A 20624-nucleotide genomic window follows, 5' to 3' on the forward strand; every position below is an offset into this window, starting at 1 on the left:
CCCGAACGCGATTCTTGCTTCCGGCATCACGAAGCGAAGACTCCAGCCCTTAATCTCTCTAACTGCTGTAAGAATGGATTTTTTAAAAACAAGGCTTGTTATTCACAGTTGTTTTGACATTGCTTAGACCATAAGGCCATAAGACATAGGAGCGGAAGTAAGGCCATTCGGCTCATCGTGTCCACTCCACCATTCAATCATGGCTGATTTCAACTCAATTTACCCGCTCTCTCTCCATAGCCCTTAATTCCTCGAGAAATCAAGAATTTATCAACTTCTGTCTTAAAGACACTCAACGTCCCGGCCTCCACCGCCCTCTGTGCCAATGAGTTCCACAGACCCACCACTCTCTGGCTGAAGAAATTTCTCCTCATCTCTGTTCCAAAGTGACTCCCTTTTATTCTAAGGCTGTGCCCCCGGGTCCTAGTCTCCCCTGCTAACGGAACCAACTTCCCTACGTCTACCCTATCTAAGCCATTCATTATCTTGTAAGTTTCTGTTAGATCTCCCCTCAACCTCCTAAACTCCAATGAATATTATCCCAGGATCCTCAGACGTTCATCATATGATAGGCCTACCATTCCTGGGATCATCCGTGTGAATCTCCGCTGGACCCGCTCCAGTGCCAGTCTGTCCTTCCTGAGGTGTGGGGCCCAAAATTGCTCACAGTATTCTAAATGGGGCCTAACTATTGCTTTATAAAGCTTCAGAAGTACATCCCTGCTTTTATATTCCAAGCCTCTTGAGATAAATGACAACATTGCATTTGCTTTCTTAATTACGGACTCAACCTGCAAGTTTACCTTTAGAGAATCCTGGACTAGGACTCCCAAGTCCCTTTGCACTTCAGCATTATGAATTTTGTCACCGTTTAGAAAATAGTCCATGCCTCTATTCTTTTTTCCAAAGTGCAAGACCTCGCACTTGCCCACGTTGAATTTCATCAGCCATGTCTTGGACCACTCTCCTAAACTGTCTAAATCTTTCTGCAGCCTCCCCACCTCCTCCATACTACCTGCCCCTCCACCTATCTTTGTATCATCGGCAAACTTAGCCAGAATGCCCCCAGTCCCATCATCTAGATCGTTAATATATAAAGAGAACAGCTGTGGCCCCAACACTGAACCCTGCGGGACACGACTCGTCACCGGTTGTCATTCCGAAATAGAACCTTTTATCCCAACTCTCTGCCTTCTGCCTGACAGCCAATCGTCAATCCATGTTAGTACCTTGCCTCGAATACCATGGGCCCTTATTTTACTCAGCAGTCTCCCGTGAGGCACCTTATCAAAGGCCTTTTGGAAGTCAAGATAGATAACATCCATTGGCTCTCCTTGGTCTAACCTATTTGTTACCTCTTCAAAGAACTCTAACAGGTTTGTCAGGCACGACCTCCCCTTACTAAATCCATGCTGACTTGTGTAGCCACCTAAAATGGCTGATTCCCTATTAATTTGGTCAAAACCCGATTTAAAATGGCCAACCGGAAAGGCTGATGGGAAAAGCAGCCAACAGGACACAAACGGACAGCTGCAGACAGAATAGCGTATTCGGCTCTGGGGAAGTCGGCCCAGATCGATACTCAAGACTATTAGCAGCACATCAACCCAGACATCTGCAGTTTAATCGGCTACCCCCGGGAACAATTGCAACATATTAGCAATTGAGGTCCGGGCCAGACCTGTTGGCGCCTGCAGTGGCCGAAACAAAGACAGGTGAACGACCACCCCCCGATCGAGGAATCGCCCCGTTATTGGACATATCAAACCCAGTGATTGGGAACATGTCCAATCACTTGGGACTCAGGGTCAAGGGCCGCCCCAAGAGGCGGGAAGCCCCTAGGCCCTATAAAGCGAGGGGCCAAGTTCAGATCTCGCTCTCTCTCCCTTCTTCACCTGCTCGCAGCCTTCGCAAGAACCTTCAGCAAAGAACCGTAAGTTTGACTCCAGCGATCGATACGCGATAGAGATTCCTAGCCATCGACCCGTATCAGCCTTTTTGAATCCCGCAGGCCAGATCCAATTCGATAAGCCATTTGTTTCCCTGATCTGGTGGGCCTTTCCTAAAGTTAAGTATTGGCCAGTAGTGGTAGGTTTCGATATAGATAGTAGGATTATTGTATAAGCATTAATTGTTGTATGTAATAAATGACCGTGGATTTCAATCTTACTAAGCTGTGTGCTGACTTATTAATCATAGTACGAAGTCTTACAACACCAGGTTAAAGTCCAACAGGTTTGTTTCGATGTCACTAGCTTTCGGAGCGCTGCTCCTTCCTCAGGTGAAGGAGCAGCGCTCCGAAAGCTAGTGACATCGAAACAAACCTGTTGGACTTTAACCTGGTGTTGTAAGACTTCGTACTGTGCTCACCCCAGTCCAACGCCGGCATCTCCACATCATTATTAATCATAACTTGAGCTTGAACCACGAGGCGGTATCAGAAAGATACCTGGCGACACGTGAGCAAAGGTGACATAATCAGAGCTAATAAACTAAGGCTAAAAAGTGCAACACTTGTCCTAATCCGACCCTGCACTTCCAAGAATTTATAAATCTCATCCTTAACAATGGATTCCAGAATCTTGCCAACAACCGAGGTGAGGCTAATTGGCCTATAATTTTCCATCTTTTTCCTTGTTCCCTTCTTGAACAGGGGGTTACAACAGCAATTTTCCAATCCTCTGGGACTTCCCCTGACTCCAGTGACTTTTGAAAGATCATAACTAATGCCTCCACTATTTCTTCAGCTATCTCCTTTAGAACTCTAGAATGTAGCCCACCTGGGCCCGGAGATTTATCAATTTTTAGAGCTCTTAGTTTCTCTAGCACTTTCTCCTTTGTGATGGCTACCATATTCAACTCTGCCCCCTGACTCTCTTGAATTGTTGGGATATTACTCATGTCTTCTACTGTGAAGACTGACGCAAAGTACTTATTTAGTTCCTCAGCTATTTCCTTGTCTCCCATCACTAGATTACCAGCGTCATTTTGGAGCGGCCCAATGTCTACTTTTGCCTCCCGTTTGTTTTTAATGTATTTAAAGAAACTTTTACTATCATTCCTAATGTTACTGGCTAGCCTACCTTCATAATTGATCCTCTCTTTCCTTATTTCTCTCTTTGTTATCCTCTGTTTGTTTTTGTAGCCTTCCCAATCTTCTGACTTCCCACTACTCTTTGCCACATTATAGGCTTTCTCTTTTGCTTTGATGCTTTCCCTAACTTCCTTTGTCAGCCATGGCTGCCTAATCCCCCCTCTGATAACCTTTCTTTTCTTTGGGACGAACCTCTGTACTGTGTCCTCAATTACTCCCAGAAACTCCTGCCATTGCTGTTCTACTGTCTTTCCCACTAGGCTCTGCTCCCAGTCGATTTTCGTCAGTCCCTCCCTCATGCCCCTGTAGTTACCTTTATTTAACTGTAACACCTTTACATCTGATTCTACCTTCTTTCTCTCAAATTGGAGATTGAATTCGACCATATTATGATCATTGCCTCCTAAGTGTTCCCTTACTTTAAAATCTTTCATCAAGTCTGGCTCATTACATAACACTAAGTCCAGAATGGCCTGTTCCCTCGTGGGCTCCATCCCAAGCTGTTCCAAAAAGCCCTCCTGTAAACATTCAATGAATTCCCTTTCCTTGGGTCCACTGGCAGCATTATTTACCCAGTTCACCTGCATATTGAAGTCCCCCATGATCACTGTGGCCTTGCCTTTCTGACATGCACTTTCTATTTCGTGGTGCATTTTGTGCCCCTGGTCCTGACCACTGTTAGGAGGCCTGTACATAACTCCCATTATGGTTTTTTTGCCTTTGTGGTTCCTCAACTCTACCCACACAGACTCCACATCATCTGACCCTATGTCGTTTAGTGCTATTGATTTAGTTTAATTCCTAATTAACAAGGCAACCCCGCCCCCTCTGCCCACCTCTCTGTCTTTTCGATAGGTTGTGAATCCCTGGATGTTTAAATGCCAGTCCTGAACCCCCTGCAACCACGTTCTACATTAGGGTGGCACGGTAGCACAGTGGTTAGCACTGTTGCTTCACAGTGCCAGGGCCAGGGCCTGGTTTCAATTCCCGGCTTAGGTCACTGTCTGTGCGGAGTCTGTTCTCCCTGTGTATGCATGGGTTTCTTCTGGATGCTCTGGTTTCCTCCCACAAGTCCCGAAAGACGTGGTGGTTAGGTGAATTGGACATTCTGAATTCTCTCTCAGTGTACCTGAACAGGAGCTGGAATGTGGCGACTAGGGGATTTTTACAGTAACTTCATTGCAATGTTAATGTAAGCCTTCTTGTGACACTAACAATGATTATTATTATATTGTTGTTTACTGTGTCAGCCCAGCCCAATTGTAGCATTGCTGGCTACAATCAAGTTGTGAGTTTGAGACCCACTCGACAATTTGACCAAAGTTGATGCTTCAGGGCAGTGTTGCTGCATTGTTGGAGAGGCTGGTCCTTCGGATCAGATTGTAAACTCATCTGCTGTTATGGTATTCATAAACCATTATGTAAACAGTCACTTTTCCTTTCTTCCACAGGAGCAGGGTGAAAATGGCAAATCACTTGATGCATGTTTTCTTGCTCACGTACATTTTTCCATAGGGCTTTTCATCCTTGTTTTATGTGGGTATCATATGACATGAATTATCCCCATGTGTCTGGGGATTGAGCTTCCAGAAGAGTTGAAGAAATCTTCAACTAGTTCAGTTACTAGTGGTGTACCACAAGGATCTGTTTTGGGACCACTGCTGTTTATTATTTTTATCAATGACCTGGAGGAAGGCGTAGAAGGATGGGTGAGTAAATTTGCGGATGACACTAAAGTCGGTGGAGTTGTGGACAGTGTGGAAGGATGTTGCAGGTTACAGAGGGGCATAGATAAGCTGTAGAGCTGGGCTGAGAAGTGACAAATGGAGTTTGATGCAACCATCAATTCACTCGTAGACACGTGGAGAAGTAAACCGTGGTTTTAATCAGCTTAGAACTGTACCTGCCTGCGACCGGTACAATACTGAAGGTGGCCCCGCAGGTCAGCTGCTCTTCTACTTCCTCCAAAGGGCAGAGCAATGGGCGGAGCCCGTACATGCCCCAACATATCCCCCTGTGGGTGAAGCCACACAATGGCCCATAGGTGGATCCCACAGGGTTAATAACGTAACATAACATAATACAGTGCACTGGTGAATTATCAGTAATTATACATTCACTACATTCACCCCCTGTTTAAAAAATGAAGTCCGGCGGGGGTGACGGGCTCATAGATTCAGTCGGTCCGGTGCCCGGATCGTACATTGCGACCGCCGAAGCACTGGTGTTGCAGCCGCTTTGGGTGGCTGTGGAAGTGGGTCCGGAGTGGGCACAGGCGCGGACTCCGGGAGCGGCTCTTCCGGAGCTTCATTCCTGTGGACCGGTGCAGCGGGTGGGAGGGAGGGCAGGAACCAGATAGGGGTGGGGGCGCTGAACATGGGAGGTTGGACGAGACATAGCGTGGTGCATGCAGCAGTGATAGTGGTGGTGGAGCCTGCGGGCGCCAGGTCCCGGAGGGAGACGGTATCTTGCCGGCCATCGGGGTGTTCGACGTACGCATAGTGTGGATTGGAGTGCAGGAGCTGGACCCTCTCTACCAGGGGGTCGGTCTTATGGCTCGTGTTTTCGGAGGTGGATTGGACCCGGTGCCATCAGCCAGGGCGGAAGCGAGGCCGCTGAGATAGCTCCCCTAGGGAAAACAAAGAAGCGGTCATGAGGAGTCTGGTTTGTGGCCGTGCAAAGGAGGGACCTAATAGCGGGGAGCGCATCGGGGAGGACCTCCTGCCAGTGAGAAACTGGGAGATTCCTTCTCCACCTGCCCGTTTCCCCTGGGGTTATAACTGGTAGTCCTGCTCGAGGCGATGCCCTTACTGAGCAGGTACTGACGCAGTTTGTCGCTCATGAACGATGAGCCCCTGTCGCTGTGGACATTACTGGGGAAACCAAACAGGGTAAAGACACTATGCAGGGCTTTAATGACAGTGGGGGTGGTCATATCGGGGCAGGGGGCGGCAAACGGGAAGCTGGAGAACTCATCTATGATGTTAACAAAGTACGTGTTGCGGTTATTGGAGGGTAGGGGCCCTTTGAAATTGATACTGAGGCGCATGTGCCGTGGGGCAGGGCATCTGGGGGCTCGTTGAGCTTCCCAGGACGATATACTATATCGTAGTTGTAGGTGGAGAGTTTGATCCTCAACCTCAAGATCTTATCATTCTTGATCTTGCCCTGCTGCATATTGTCAAACATGAAGGCAACTGATCATTGGTCGGTGACGAGGGTAAACCTCCTACCAGCGAGGTAGTGCCTCCAGTGCCGCACGGCTTCCACGATGGCTTGGGCATCTTTTTCGACTGAAGAGTGTTGAATTTCAGAGGTGGTGAGGGTGCGTGAAAGGAATGCTACCGGTCTGCCTGCTTGGTTGAGGATGGCGGCGAGAGCGACCTCTGAGGCGTCGCTCTCCACCTGGAAGGGGACGGACTCGTCCAACGCGCGCATCGCGGTTTTGGCGATGTCCGCCTTGATGCAGTTGAAGGCCTGGCGGGCCTTGGCTGCCAGTGGAAAGAGGGTGGCCTTAAATTGTGGGCTTTGTCCGCATGCTGGGGGACCCACTGGGCGTAATAGGAGAAAAATCCAAGGCACCTCTTCAGGGCCTTGGGACAGTGAGGGAGAGGGAGTTGCAGGAGGGGGCGCAGACGGTCAGGGTCGGGCCCTCGGACCCCGTTCTCCACGACGTAGCCGAGGATGGCTAGCCTGGTTGTAGGTGAGGTTGAGTTTTTGGGCGGTTTGGAGAAATCGGTGGAGGTTGGCGTCGTGATCCTGCTGATCATGGCCGCAGATTGTGACATTGTCCAAGTACGGAAACGTGGCCCACAGCCCCTACTGGTCCACCATTCGGTCCATCGCTCGTTGGAACACCGAAAACCCGTTCGTGACGCCAAACGGGACCCGGAGGAAATGGAAAAGGCGGTCGTCTGCCTCAAACGCCGTGTAGTGGCGGTCCTCCGGGTGGATTGGGAGCTGGTGGTATGCAGACTTCAGATCCACCGTGGAGAACACGCGGTAGTGTGCAATCTGATTTACCATGTCTGCAATCCGGGAAGGGGGTACACGTAAACCGGTTAAAGGTCTGGCTGTAATCAACCACCATCCAGAACCTTTCCCCGGACTTAACGACCACCACCTGAGCTCTCCAGGGGCTATTGCTGGCCTCTATGACCACCTCCTGCAAGAGATGCTGGACCTCGGACCTAATGAACGACCTGTCCTGCATGCTATACGGCCTGCCTCTGGTGGCTACTGGCTTGCAATTGGCGGTAATGTTTGTGAAGAGGGGAGGGGGTCGATTTTTAGGGTTGCGAGGCTGCATATGGTGAGCGGGGGCAGGGGCCCTCCGAACTTAGGAGTTAGGCTCCTGAAGTTGCACTGGAAGTCGAGTCCCAAAAGAAGATGAGCGCAGAGGTCTGGGAGCACATATAGTTGAAAATTAGCGTACTCAGCGCCCTGTATCACTAGGGTTGCAGTAGTGCACCCTTGGATTTGCACCGAGTGCGACCCAGAGGCGAGGGAGATGGTTTGTTGCGTCAGGAATATTGGGAGCGAGCAGCGACTTACCATGCCCGGGTGAATGAAGCTCTCTGTGCTCCCGGAGTCGAAGAGGCAATGTGTCTCGTACCCGTTAACCCGGACGGCCATCACGGAGCTCCGGAGGTGCTTAGGTTGCGACTGGTCCAGGGTGACCGCGCTGAGTTGTGGGTAGCCGGCGGCGTGATCGGAGGTGCTGGGGCGGCCCCGCGATGGCTGTACGTGTAGATCGAGCGTGGCGGGCGGTGAGGAAGATGGCGTCCAAGATGCCGGCCCCCATGGATCGCACGTGGCCGGCCGTGTGGGGGAGGATGGCCAACATGGCAGCCCCCATGAGTCGCACGTGTTGAGCGGAGGTGGCAGACACGCTGCCACCTTGCCGGGTCTGTGGGCCTGTGAGTCTGTGGATCAGGTCTGTGAGTTTGAGTTCTTAGACCTGGCCAGGCAGACCCTGGGGCTGTTTAGCACAGAGCTAAATCGCTGGCTTTGAAAGCAGGCCGGCAGCGGTTCAATTCCCGTACCAGACTCCCCAAACAGGCGCCGGAATGTAGCGACTAGGGGCTTTTCACAGTAACTTCATTTGAAGCCTACTTGTGACAATTTTCACTTTCACCTTCGCGAAGTGTCAATTTCGCCTGTAGCTGCTGCAGTTCGCGTTGCGGGCCGGGCAGTGCTGTTGGGGGTGTTGGGACTGGCCGCAAAAATAGCAGGGTAGCCCCCCATGATGGGCGGGCAGCCGCGCGGCACAGGCCTGGGGTAGTCTCTGGTCGGGGGCCCACGAGGGGATCGCATGGTCAGCCGGGAATGCAGTAAGGCTCTGAAAAGCGACCTCCAGAGAGGTAGCCAGTTTTACCGTGTCGTCCAGGTCCTGGGCCCCTTTTTTGAGCAGGCGCTGTCTGATTGACCGATTGGACCGCTAGTTCGATTGGACCACCGCCACGTAAACGTCTCGGACGGCGAGCTCCATGTGCTGAGTGGCCGTAACGGCCTGGTAAGGTACAGTTGCGCGCGAGGGCTTTGAGGTCGCGTAGGTAATCATCTAGTGACTCTCCGGGACGCTGCCGGTGAGTGGTGAAGACGTGTCACGCGTAGACCTCATTCATAGGCCGCATGTAGAGGCGTTCGAGTAGTGCGAGGGCCTCTGTATAGGAAGCTGAACAGAAATGCGATGGCTCACCCATGCGTGGAGGAGGCTTAGCTTCTGTTCATCAGTGACGGATGGCGTAGACGATGCGGCGAGATAGGCCTTGAAGTATCAAAGCCAATGTGAAAAAATGTATTTCGCCTCCGCGGCCTGTGGATCGAGTTCCAGTCTGTCAGGTTTGAGGGCTGATTCCATAGTAGTATTTTAAGCTCATTAAATTGATGCAACCATCAATTCACTCGTAGACACGTGGAGAAGTGGTTTTAATCAGCTTAGAACTGTGCCTGCCTGCGACCGGTACAACACTGAAGGCAGATCAGCTGCTCTTATATTTCCTCTAAAGGGGTGGAGCCATGGGTGGAGCCCGTACATGCCCCAACATATTCCCCTGTGGGTGAAGCCACACAATGGCCCATAGGTGGAACACACAGGGTTAATAACATAACATAACATAATACAGTGCACTGGTGAATTATCAGTAATTATACATTCACCACAGAGTTTAATGCAGAAAAGTGTGAGGTGATTCATTTTGGAAGGAGTAACAGGAATACAGAGTATTGGGCTAATGGTAAGATTCTTGGTAGTGTGGATGAGCAGAGAGATCTCGGTGTCCATGTACATAGATCCCTGAAAGTTGCCACCCAGGTTGATAGGGTTGTTAAGAAGGCGTACGGTGTGTCAGCTTTTATTGGTAGAGGGATTGAGTTTCGGAGCCATGAGGTCATGTACAAAACTCTGGTGTGGCCGCTTTTAGAGTATTGCGTGCATTTCTGGTCGCTGCATTATAGGAAGGATGTGGAAGCATTGGAAAGGGTGCAGAGGAGATTTACCAGGATGTTGCCTGGTATGGAGGGACGATCTTATGAGGGAAGGCTGAGGGACTTGAGGCTCTTTTTGTTAGAGAGAAGAAGGTTAAGAGGTGACTTAATAGAGGCATACAAGATGATCAGAGGATTAGATAGGGTGGACAGTGAAAGCCTTTTTCCTCGGATGGTGATGGCTAGCACGAGGGGACATAGCTTTAAATTGAGGAGAGATAGATATAGGACAGATGTCAGAGGTAGGTTCTTTACTCAGAGAGTAGGAAGGGCGTGGAATACCCTGCCTGCAACAGTCGTGGACTCGCCAACATTAAGGGCATTTAAATGGTCATTGGATAAACATATGGATGACAATGGAATAGTGTAGATGGGCTTTAGATTGGTTTCACAGGTCAGCGCAACATCGAGGGCAGAAGGACCTGTACTGCGTTGTAATGTTCTATTGTTCAACTTCCATGCTGCATGAGTCTCTCTCTCTCTCTCTCGCTCTCACACACACAAAATTTGTCAATAGCAGGTGGAAATTGTAGAATCCAAACAGGCAAAATTTCAAAAACAATTGCCAAAGTTCAGATAGAAGAGTATCTGCAAGGATAATTTTTTTGCAGGTTTTTCTAACCTGGGTACATTTTTTTAAGTTTGTACATTTCCTCAGAATTATTAAATTTTATATTACAGGTATGCTGTACAATTATTTCCGGTTACTATTGTGATTTCATTTAGCAAGAAAAATGTCAAGTAGAGCTAGGTCAAAAAGTTCATAAAAGGCACAATGACAAATTACAGATAAAATCACAGAAAAATGTAACCATAATAGAGCAGTAAACATCAGGAGCTTCAATTACCATAAAATACACTGGAACAAATAGTGTAAAGGGAAAGGAAGATAAAAAATTCATTAAATGTACACCAGAGAATTTTCTTGGTCAGTAGGTTTTCTAACCGAATGAGAAAGGTCGAAGAACTGAATTTAGTTCGGGGGAAAGAACTGCAGCAAGTACACCGTGTTCCAATAGGGGAACATCTGGGTAATAATGTTCATAATATGATTAGGTTTACAATGACAAAGAAAAATCAGAGATGAAAATACCCAACTCGAAGGGAGCCAATTGATTTGTAAACAGATCTAAGGCAAGTGGAGTGGCAATAAAAATTGGCCAGGGGAACAGTAAATGAGAAATTGCAGGCCTGTATGTTCCCTTAAGGAGGAAAAATGGGGCATCCAAAGGTGGCTGGCAAACAACAGTAGAAATTAAAATAAAACAGAAAAATGTGGTTTACGATAAATGTCTGCCACAGAATATACTGGGACCAGGCAAAATACAGAGCATGCACAGGGAAGTTGAAAATGAACATTAGAAGTGCTACTGAACAGAATGAGAAAACATTAGCAGGTAACATAAAAGAGAAACAAACAAACCGTTTAGATGGTTATAAACAATATATTTACAGCAATGGTAGGGACTAAAAGGGAAATGTTCTCCTGGAGACAGAGAACGTGACTAAGTGAGTATGTTACACATGTCTACACAAAAGATTGTTGATTAAGTTAATGTTTCTGTACAGGAGGGTGGAGTAGATATATCAGATGGGGGGGATACAATAGGTAGGAAAAAAAGTTCTAAATAGGTTGGGATCACTCTAAATTAACAAGTCACCTCGTCAAGATGGGATGCATCCTAAAATGCAGTAGGGAGGGAGGGTGGAGATAACAGAAACTCTGACCATGTTCTTTCAACCCTACTTAGCTATTGGAGAGGTGCCAGTGGACTGGAGGATTGTAAATGTTGCACCTTGTTCGAATAGGGTAGAAAGATAAGCTTGGTAACTAGAGGTCAATCAGTCTGAAGTCAGTGGTGGGAATACTATCAGAGAATACTGTTGAGGTCAAAATTAATTCTCACTTGGGGACGTGGGGGTTGATAAGGGACAGCCAGCTCAGAACTGTTGTTGGTAGGTCATGTCCAACTAATCTGATTGCATATTTGATGGAGTGACAGAGAGGGTTGATGGAGGTAGTGCAGTGGATACTGCATACATAGTTTTTAAAGGGTATTTGATAAAATCTGGCATAACAGTCTGATTCAGAAAATAGAGGGACTGTGCTAATTTGGTGCATAATTAACTGAGGGGTGAGAGGCAGAGTCATGGTGCAATGATGGGCTAAACATCGTATGCAATGGGGTGTTCCTAGGATCGGTTTGATAAACTTACTTTTCTTGTTCCACATAAATGTCTTGGAATTCGGTACATGCAGGGAAATTTTGAAATATGTGGTTGATATAAAAATTGGTAATATAATAAACGGGATTGTAGCAGACTGCAAGCAGACATAGCTGGATGGACCCGTGAAATGGCCAGACACATGGCAGAAGCGCTTTAATGTGGATATGTGTGAATTAATGCACTGTGCGTGGAACAACATGCAAAGGCTGCATATTGTAAATAGTAATTACTTTAGGGTGGGTTGCAAAAGCAGAGAGATTTGGAAATGTACATTAAGAAATCTGTGATGGTGGCAGGGCAAATTTATAGAATTATTAACTTGTATGTGGCTGCTTAGTGTTAAATGATGTGATGAATGTAAGAAATGTTATATTTTATAAGAACATAAGAACTAGGAACAGGAGTAGGCCATCTGGCCCCTCGAGCCTGCTCTGCCATTCAATGAGATCATGGCTGATCTTTGTGGACTCAGCTCCACTCTCCGGCCCGTACACCATATCCTCGAATCCCTTTATTCTTTAGAAAGGTATCTATCTTTTTCTTAAAAACGTTTGAAGGAGCCTCAACTGCTTCACTGGGCAAGGAATTCCAGGGATTCACAACCCTTTGGGTGAAGAAGTTCCTCCTAAACTCGGTCCTAAATCTACTTCCCCTTATTTTGAGGCTATGCCCCCTAGTTCTGCTTTCCCCGACCAGTGGAAACAACCTGCCCGCATCTATCCTATCTATTCCCTTCATAATTTTATATGTTTCAATAAGATCCCCCTGCATCCTTCTAAACTCCAATGAGTACAGTCCCAGTCTACTCAACCTCTCGTCATATAATCTAATCCCCTCAACTCTGGGATCAATCTATTGAATCTCCTCTGCACTCCCTCCAGTGCCAATATGTCCTTTCTCAGGTAAGGAGACCAAAACTGAACACAATACTCCAGATGTGGCCTCACCAACACCCTATACAATTGCAGCATAACCTCCCTAGTCTTGAACTCCATCCCTCTAGCAATGAAAGACAAAACTCGATTAGCCTTCTTAATCACCTGTTGCACCTGCACACCAACTTTTTGCGACTCGTGCACCAGCACACCCAGGTCCCTCTGCATAGCAGCATGTTTTAACATCTTACCGTTTAAATAATAATCCATTCTCCCAAAATGTTATTCCTCCCAAAATGGATAGCCTCACACTTGGCAACATTGAATTCCATCTACCAGACCCTAGCCCATTCACCTAACCTATCCAAATCCTTCTGCAGACTTCCGGTATCCTCTGCACTTTTTGCTTTACCACTCATCTTAGTGTCGTCTGCAAACTTTGCCATATTGCACTTGGTCCCCAACTCCAAATTGTCTATGTAAATTGTGAACAACTGCAGGCCCAACACTGAGCCTTGAGGGACCCCACTAGTTACAGGTTGCCAACCAGAGAAACACCCATTTATCCTCACTCTCTGCTTTCTGTTAGTTAACCAATCCTCTACCCATGCTAGCAATTTACCCTCAATGCCATGCATCTTTAGTTTATGCAGCAACCTTTTGTGTGGCACCTTGTCAAAAGATTTCTGGAAATCCAGATATACCACATCCATTGGCTCCCCGTTATCTACTGCACTGGTAACGTCCTCAAAAAATTCTACCAAATTAGTCAGACACGACCTACCCTTTATGAACCCATGCTGCGTCTGCCCAATGGGACAATTTCCCTCCAGGTGCCCCGCTATTTCCTCCTTAATGATAGATTCCAGCATTTTCCCTGCAACCGAAGTTAAGCCTACCGGCCTATAATTACCCGCTTTCAGCCGACCTCCTTTTTTAAACAGTGGTGTCACGTTTGCTACTTTCCAATCCTCTGGGACCACCCCAGAATCTAGTGAATTTTGATAAATTATCACTAGTGCGTTTACAATTTCCCTAGCCATCTCTTTTAACACTCTGGGATGCATCCCATCAGGGCCAGGAGACTTGTCTACCTTTAGCCCCATTAGCTTGCCCAATACTGCCTCGTTAGTGATTACAATCATCTCAAGGTCCTCACCTATCATATCTTTATTTCCATCAGTCACTGGCATGTTATTTGTGTCTTCCACTGTGAAGACTGACCCAAAAAACCTGTTCAGCTCCTCAGCCATTTCCCCGTCTCCTATTATTAAATCTCCCTTCTCATCTTTCAAAGGACCAATATTTACCTTAGCCACTCTTTTTTGTCTTATATATTTGTAGAAGCTTTTACTATCTGCTTTTATGTTCTGAGCAAGATTACTTTCATAGTCTACCTTACTCTTCTTTATAGCTTTTTTAGTAGCTTTCTGTTGTCCCCTAAAGACTTCCCAGTCCTCTAGTCTCCCACTAATTTTTGCCACTTTGCCACAATTTGATACTCTCCCTCACCTCCTTAGACATCCACGGTCGATTTTTCCCCTTTCTACCGTCTTTCTTTTTTGTCGGTATGAACCTTTCCTGAACACTGTGAAAGATCGCTCGGAAGGTTCTCTACTGTTCCTCAACTGCTTCACCATGAAGTCTTTGCTCCCAGTCTACCTTAGCTAGTTCTTCTCTCATCCCATTGTAATCGCCTTTGTTTAAGCACAAAATTGATTTTACCTTGTCATCCTCCAACTGTATTTTAAATTCCACCATATTGTGGTCGCTCCTTCCAAGAGGATCCCGAACTATGAGATCATTAATCAATCCTGCCTCATTACACAGGACCAGATCTAGGTCCGCTTGTTCCCTTGTAGGTTCCATTTACTGTACCAGGAAATTATCCCGGACACATTCTATAAACTCCTCCTCAAGGCTGCCTTTACCAACCTGGTTAAACCAATCGACATGCAGATTAAAATCTCCCATGATAACCGCTGTACCATTTCTACATGCATCCGTTATTTCTTTGCTTATTGCCTGCCCTACCATCCTGTTACTATTTGGTGGCCTATAGACTACTCCTATCAGTGACCTTTTCGCCTTACTATTCCTGATTTCCACCCAAATTGATTCAACCTTGTCCTCCATAGCACGAATATCATCCCTTACTATTGCCCGGATGCCATCCTTAAACAACAAAGCTACACCACCGCCCTTACCGTCCATTCTATCCTTTCGTATAGTCTGATACCCTTGGATATTTAACTCCCAGTCGTGGCCATCTTTTAACCATGTTTCAGTAATGGCCACTAAATCATAGTCATTCACGATGATTTGCACCATCAACTCATTCACCTTATTCCGTATACTATGAGCATTCAGGTAAAGTACACTTATGCTGTTTTTTATGTTTTTATTATGAATCCTAACACCTTGATCAATAACTTTTCGCAAATTATTTTTCCTCTTACCCTTTCTCCTAATGTTCCTTGTCTTTGAACCCATATCTCTACATAATAACCTGTCACGTAACCTGCTGCCTTGCTCTCCATTAACCATTATACTGTCCATAGCTTTACCCTTCCCTTCCCCCCAACTTGCTAGTTTAAAGTCCTTGTGATCAACCTATTTATCCTATTCGCTAGAACACTGGTCCCAGAATGGTTCAGGTGAAAACCGTTCCAACGGTACAGGTCCCTCCTGCCCCAGCGCTGATGCCAATGCCCCATGAAATGGAATCCCTCTTTCCCACACCACTCCTTTAGCCGCGTGTTAACTTCCCTAATTTTCTCAACCCTATGACAATTGGCACGTGGCTTGGGTAGTAATCCAGAGATTATAACCCTGGAGGACCTGTTCTTTAATTTAGTCCCTAGTGTTTGATAATCCCCAAACAGGTCCTCTTTCCTAGTCTTACCTACGTTGTTAGTCCCAACGTGGACCACAACAACTGGATCCTCCCCCTCCCTCTCCAAAATCCTTTCAAGCCGATCAGAGATGTCCCTCACCCTGGCACCGGGCAGGCAACATACCATGCGGGACTCTCGATCTGGCTTACAAAGGATGCCATCAATCCCCCGAATTATAGAATCCCCTACAACTACCACTTGTCATTTTGCTCCCCCCTCTTGAATGGCTTACTGTACCACGGTGCAGTGGTCAGTCAACGCATCCTCCCTACAGCCCTCTTCCTCATCCACACAGGGAGCAAGTACCTCATACTTGTTGGACAAGGTCAAGGGCTGAGGCTCCTCAACTCCTAAACTCGGGATCCCCTACCTGCCTCCCTTGCAGTCACACCACTCTGTCCCTGACCACTGACTGAATTAACAGTACTTATTCTACCGGGTGTGACCGCCTCCTGAAACAATGCGTCCAGGTAATGTTCCCCCTCCCTGATGTGCCGAGTGTGTGCAGCTCGGTCTCCAGCTCATCAATTCTGAGCCGAAGTTCCTCGAGCAGCCAACACTTGCTGCAGATGTGGTCACTGATGGTCTCAATGGGACCCACCAGTTCCATCATCATACAGCAACAGCACATCACCTGTCCAGCCATATTCAACTAGTTAATTAATTTAAATAATTTTTTAAAATAAAAAAATTCTATAGAACCTCAAGGATAAACCCGAACACCAACAAAAACACAGCCCTCTCTCGCCACTCACCCAAACTCAGTCACTCACCTAAACTCAGATGCACTCTGTTCCAACCAGCACTCGACTAAAGGCACTCCTGCCACACCTTTTGTACCCTGCCTGATTTCCAATGAGCCAATAGGCCCGCTCCAGGAACTGAAGTCTCTTTTAAATATGCACTCACCTCTTCCAGCAACCCTGCAGCCTGTGGCCTGCTCCAGGAACTGAAGTCTCTTTTAAATATGCACTCACTTCTCCCAGCAACCCTGCAGCCTGTGGCCTGCTCCAGGAACTGAAGTCTCTTTTAAATATGCGCTCACCTCTCCCAGCAACCTTGCAGCCTGTGGCAGTAATGTTATTAAAAAACCCTGGCTTAAAATATATGCAGACTGTATGTCTACTGAAGCTGTAATTAAGATGCTGTAAAAAATGAGGTACCCATGTTTTCTGACTATTTACTTGTGAACATACAGCTAGCTAATGGGATATTGTTTTGGTTGCTTGATATTTCCTGGAGTATAGGTAATTTGGGGGATTGTTCTTAGTCCTAATTAAGCAGGTCAGAATCACAGAATCACACAAAAAATACAATGTAGAAGAGGTCCTTCGGCCCATTGAGTCTACACCAACACATGAAAAACAACTAACCTACCTACCTAATCCCATTTTCCAGCACTTGACCCAGAGCCTTCAAACTCATGTCGTGCCAAGTGCTCATCCGGCTAACTTTTCAAAGGATGTGAGGCAACCCACATCTACCACCCTCCCAGGCAGTGCATTCCAGACCATCACCATCCTCTGGGCAAAAAGGTTTTTCCTCAAATCCTCCCTGAACCTCCTGCGAATCACCTTGAATTTGTGTCCCCTCGTGACTGACCCTTCACCTAAGGGGAACAGCTTCTCCCTATTCACACTGTCATGTCCCTCATAATCTTGTACACCTCAATCAGATTGCCACTCAGTCTCCTCTGCTCCAGCAAAAACAACCCAAGCCCATCCAACCTCTCTTAACTTAAATGTTCCATTCCAGGCAACATCCCGGTGAATCTCCTCTGTACCTCCTCTCGTGAAATCACATTTTTCCTACAATGTGGCGACCAGAACTGCACACAGTATCCAGCTGTGGCCTCACAAAAGTTCTGTACAACTCCAACATGACCTCCCTTCTTTTATAATCTAAGCCTCAGTTGTTTAAGGTAACTGTACCACATGCCTTTTTCATCACCCTATTAACCTGGCCTCCGACCTTCAGAGATCTATGGACAAATATGCCAAGGTCCTTTGTTCCTTGGAACTTCCCAGCATCATGCTGTTCATTAAATAGTTCCTTGTAAAATTACTCCTTCCAAAGTGTATCACCTCACATTTTTCAGGGTTAAATTCCATTTGTCACTTATCTGCCCCTTTCACCATCCCGTCTATATATTCCTGTAACCCCAAACACTCAACCTTACTGTTAACCACCTGGCCAATCTTTGTGTCATCTGCAAACTTACTAATCCTATCCCCTTCCACCGCCATCTATGTCATTTATATAAATGATGAATAATAAGGGTCTCAGCAGAGATCCCTGAGGTACGCCACTGGACACTGGTTTTCAGTCACAAAAGCAGCCATCTGTCATCACCCTCTGTCTCCTACAATTAAGCCAATTTTGAATCCACCTTATCAAATTTCTCTGCATCCCATGTGCATTTACCTTCTTTATAAGTCTTGTCAAAGGCTTTGCTGAAATCCATATAAACTTCATCAACTGGATTACCCTCCTCTACACCCCTGGTCACCTCCTCAGAAATCTCAATCAAATTTGTTCGGCATGATCTCCGTCTGACAAAGCTATGCCGACTATCCATGATCAAACCTCGTCTCTCCAAGTGGAGATACATTCTCCCAATCAGAATATTAATCAATAGTTTCCTTACAACTGATGTGAGACTCACTGGTCTATAGTTCCCTGGTTTATCTCTACCACGCTTCTTAAATAACTGTATACTTACTGTACACAGTTATAAACAACTATGAAACAGAACATCCAGAGGCCTTGTTCATCGTGGCCAGAGACTTCAACTAGGCGAACCTTAAGAGTGTACTGCCAAAATTCCACCAGCACATCTCCTGTCCCACCAGGGGCGACAACTCTCTTGACCACTGCTACTCAAAAATCAAGGGCGCCTACCGTTCCATCCCCCGACCGCACTTATGGAAATCAGACCATAAGATGGTGCTCCTTCTCCCGGCATACAAGCGGAAACTCAAGTGGGAGAAACCAGCTAAGAAGGTCGTGCAGTGCTGGTCCGAGGAAACAGAAGAGCTCTTACGTGACTGCTTAGAGACAGTGGACTGGTCCACATTTAAGAACTCAGCGACAAACTTAAATGGGTATGCCACCACCGTTACAGACAACATCAGAAAATGTGTGGATGACTGCATGCCAAAATAAGCAGTACGTATGTTCCCCAACCGGAAACCATGGCTCAATCGTGAGATTGACTCCCTACTGAAGGACAGGTCTGAGGTGTTCAAGTCAGACGACCCTGACCTATACAAGAAATCCAGGTACAACCTCCGCCATCCGAGCCATCCGAGATGCCAAGAGAGAATATCAATCCAAGCTAGAGTCACAGACAGACTCTTGGCAGTTGTGGCAAGGACAAAACAATATAACGAGCTACAAAGCGAAGCCGAGCAGTATCTCTGGCAGCAGAGCACCCTTCCCCGATGAACTCAATGCATTCTATGCTCGGTTCGAGCAGGAAACCAACAATCCGCTGTTGAGTGCCCCAGCAGCTCTTAACTCACCCATACTCACCATCACAGCTTCCGAAGTCAGATCGGCCTTCCTGAAAGTGAACCCACGGAAGGAGATGGGCCCGGATGGGATCCCTGGTCGTGCACTCAGAGCCTGCGCGGACCAGCTGGCAGAGGTGTTCGTGGACACCTTTAACCTTTCCCTACTCCACTCCGAGATCCCCACCTGCTTCAAGAAGACCACCATCATACCGGTGCCAAAGAAGAACCAGGCAACGTGCCTCAATGACTACCGTCCGGTGGCCCTGACTTCAGTCGTAATGAAGTGCTTCGAGAGGTTGGTCCATACTCCCAGAACGCCTTGATCCACTGCAATTCACATACCGCCGCAACCGGCCAACAGCAGACGCCATTTCCCTGGCCCTGCACTCATCCCTAGAGCATCTCGACAACAAGGACTCCTGCATCAGACTCCGATTTATTGACTACAGCTCTGCCTTCAACACCATAATCCCAGCCAAGCTCATATCAAAGCTCCAAAACCTAGGACTTGGCTCCCCACTCTGCAACTGGATCCTCGACTTTCTGACCCACAGACCACAATCAGTAAGAATGAACAACAATGCCTCCTCCACAATAGTCCTCAATACCGGGGACGCGGATCCTCGACTTTCTGACCCACAGACCACAATCAGTAAGAATGAACAACAATGCCTCCTCCACAATAGTCCTCAATACCGTGCCTCAATGACTACCGTCCGGTGGCCCTGACTTCAGTCATAATGAAGTGCTTCGAGAGGTTGGTCATGAAGCGCAACACCTCCATACTCCCAGAACGCCTTGATCCACTGCAATTCACATACCGCCGCAACCGGCCAACAGCAGACGCCATTTCCCTGGCCCTGCACTCATCCCTAGAGCATCTCGACAACAAGGACTCCTGCATCAGACTCCGATTTATTGACTACAGCTCTGCCTTCAACACCATAATCCCAGCCAAGCTCATATCAAAGCTCCAAAACCTAGGACTTGGCTCCCCACTCTGCAACTGGATCCTCGACTTTCTGACCCACAGACCACAATCAGTAAGAATGAACAACAATGCCTCCTCCACAATAGTCCTCAATACCGGGGACCCGCAAGGCTGTGTACTTAGTCCCTTACTGTTGCCTGTTTCTATCCCACCAGCGTCGCCAATACTGTTGCAAATATTAATGAAGTTGGTAAACCACAAGCCTTCCCTTATATCGATCAAATGACCACACAACCAGTTAGTTAGTTCAAAAGATGGTTTATATACATACACAAGAGTTATCTCGACATGCAAACACATTATCTGCTATGAGTTAAACTACACCTATCAACTACAATAACCTATACTGAACTTCAGGCGACTGGCACTGTGCAAATGGATAAGGCCTTTATCTGGATTTCACTTGGCTTTCTCTATATCTGCTGGGCTCAACCGTCAGGTAGTGATCGTTGGTCTTGAACTTGGCTGGCTGTTCCTGCTACAGTTGCGTTGGCACAGGCCGCGTCCAAAAGAGACAGAACACATGGCTGTGCT

Source organism: Scyliorhinus torazame, chromosome 7 (assembly GCF_047496885.1).
Source record: "Scyliorhinus torazame isolate Kashiwa2021f chromosome 7, sScyTor2.1, whole genome shotgun sequence".
Taxonomy (NCBI): domain Eukaryota; kingdom Metazoa; phylum Chordata; class Chondrichthyes; order Carcharhiniformes; family Scyliorhinidae; genus Scyliorhinus; species Scyliorhinus torazame.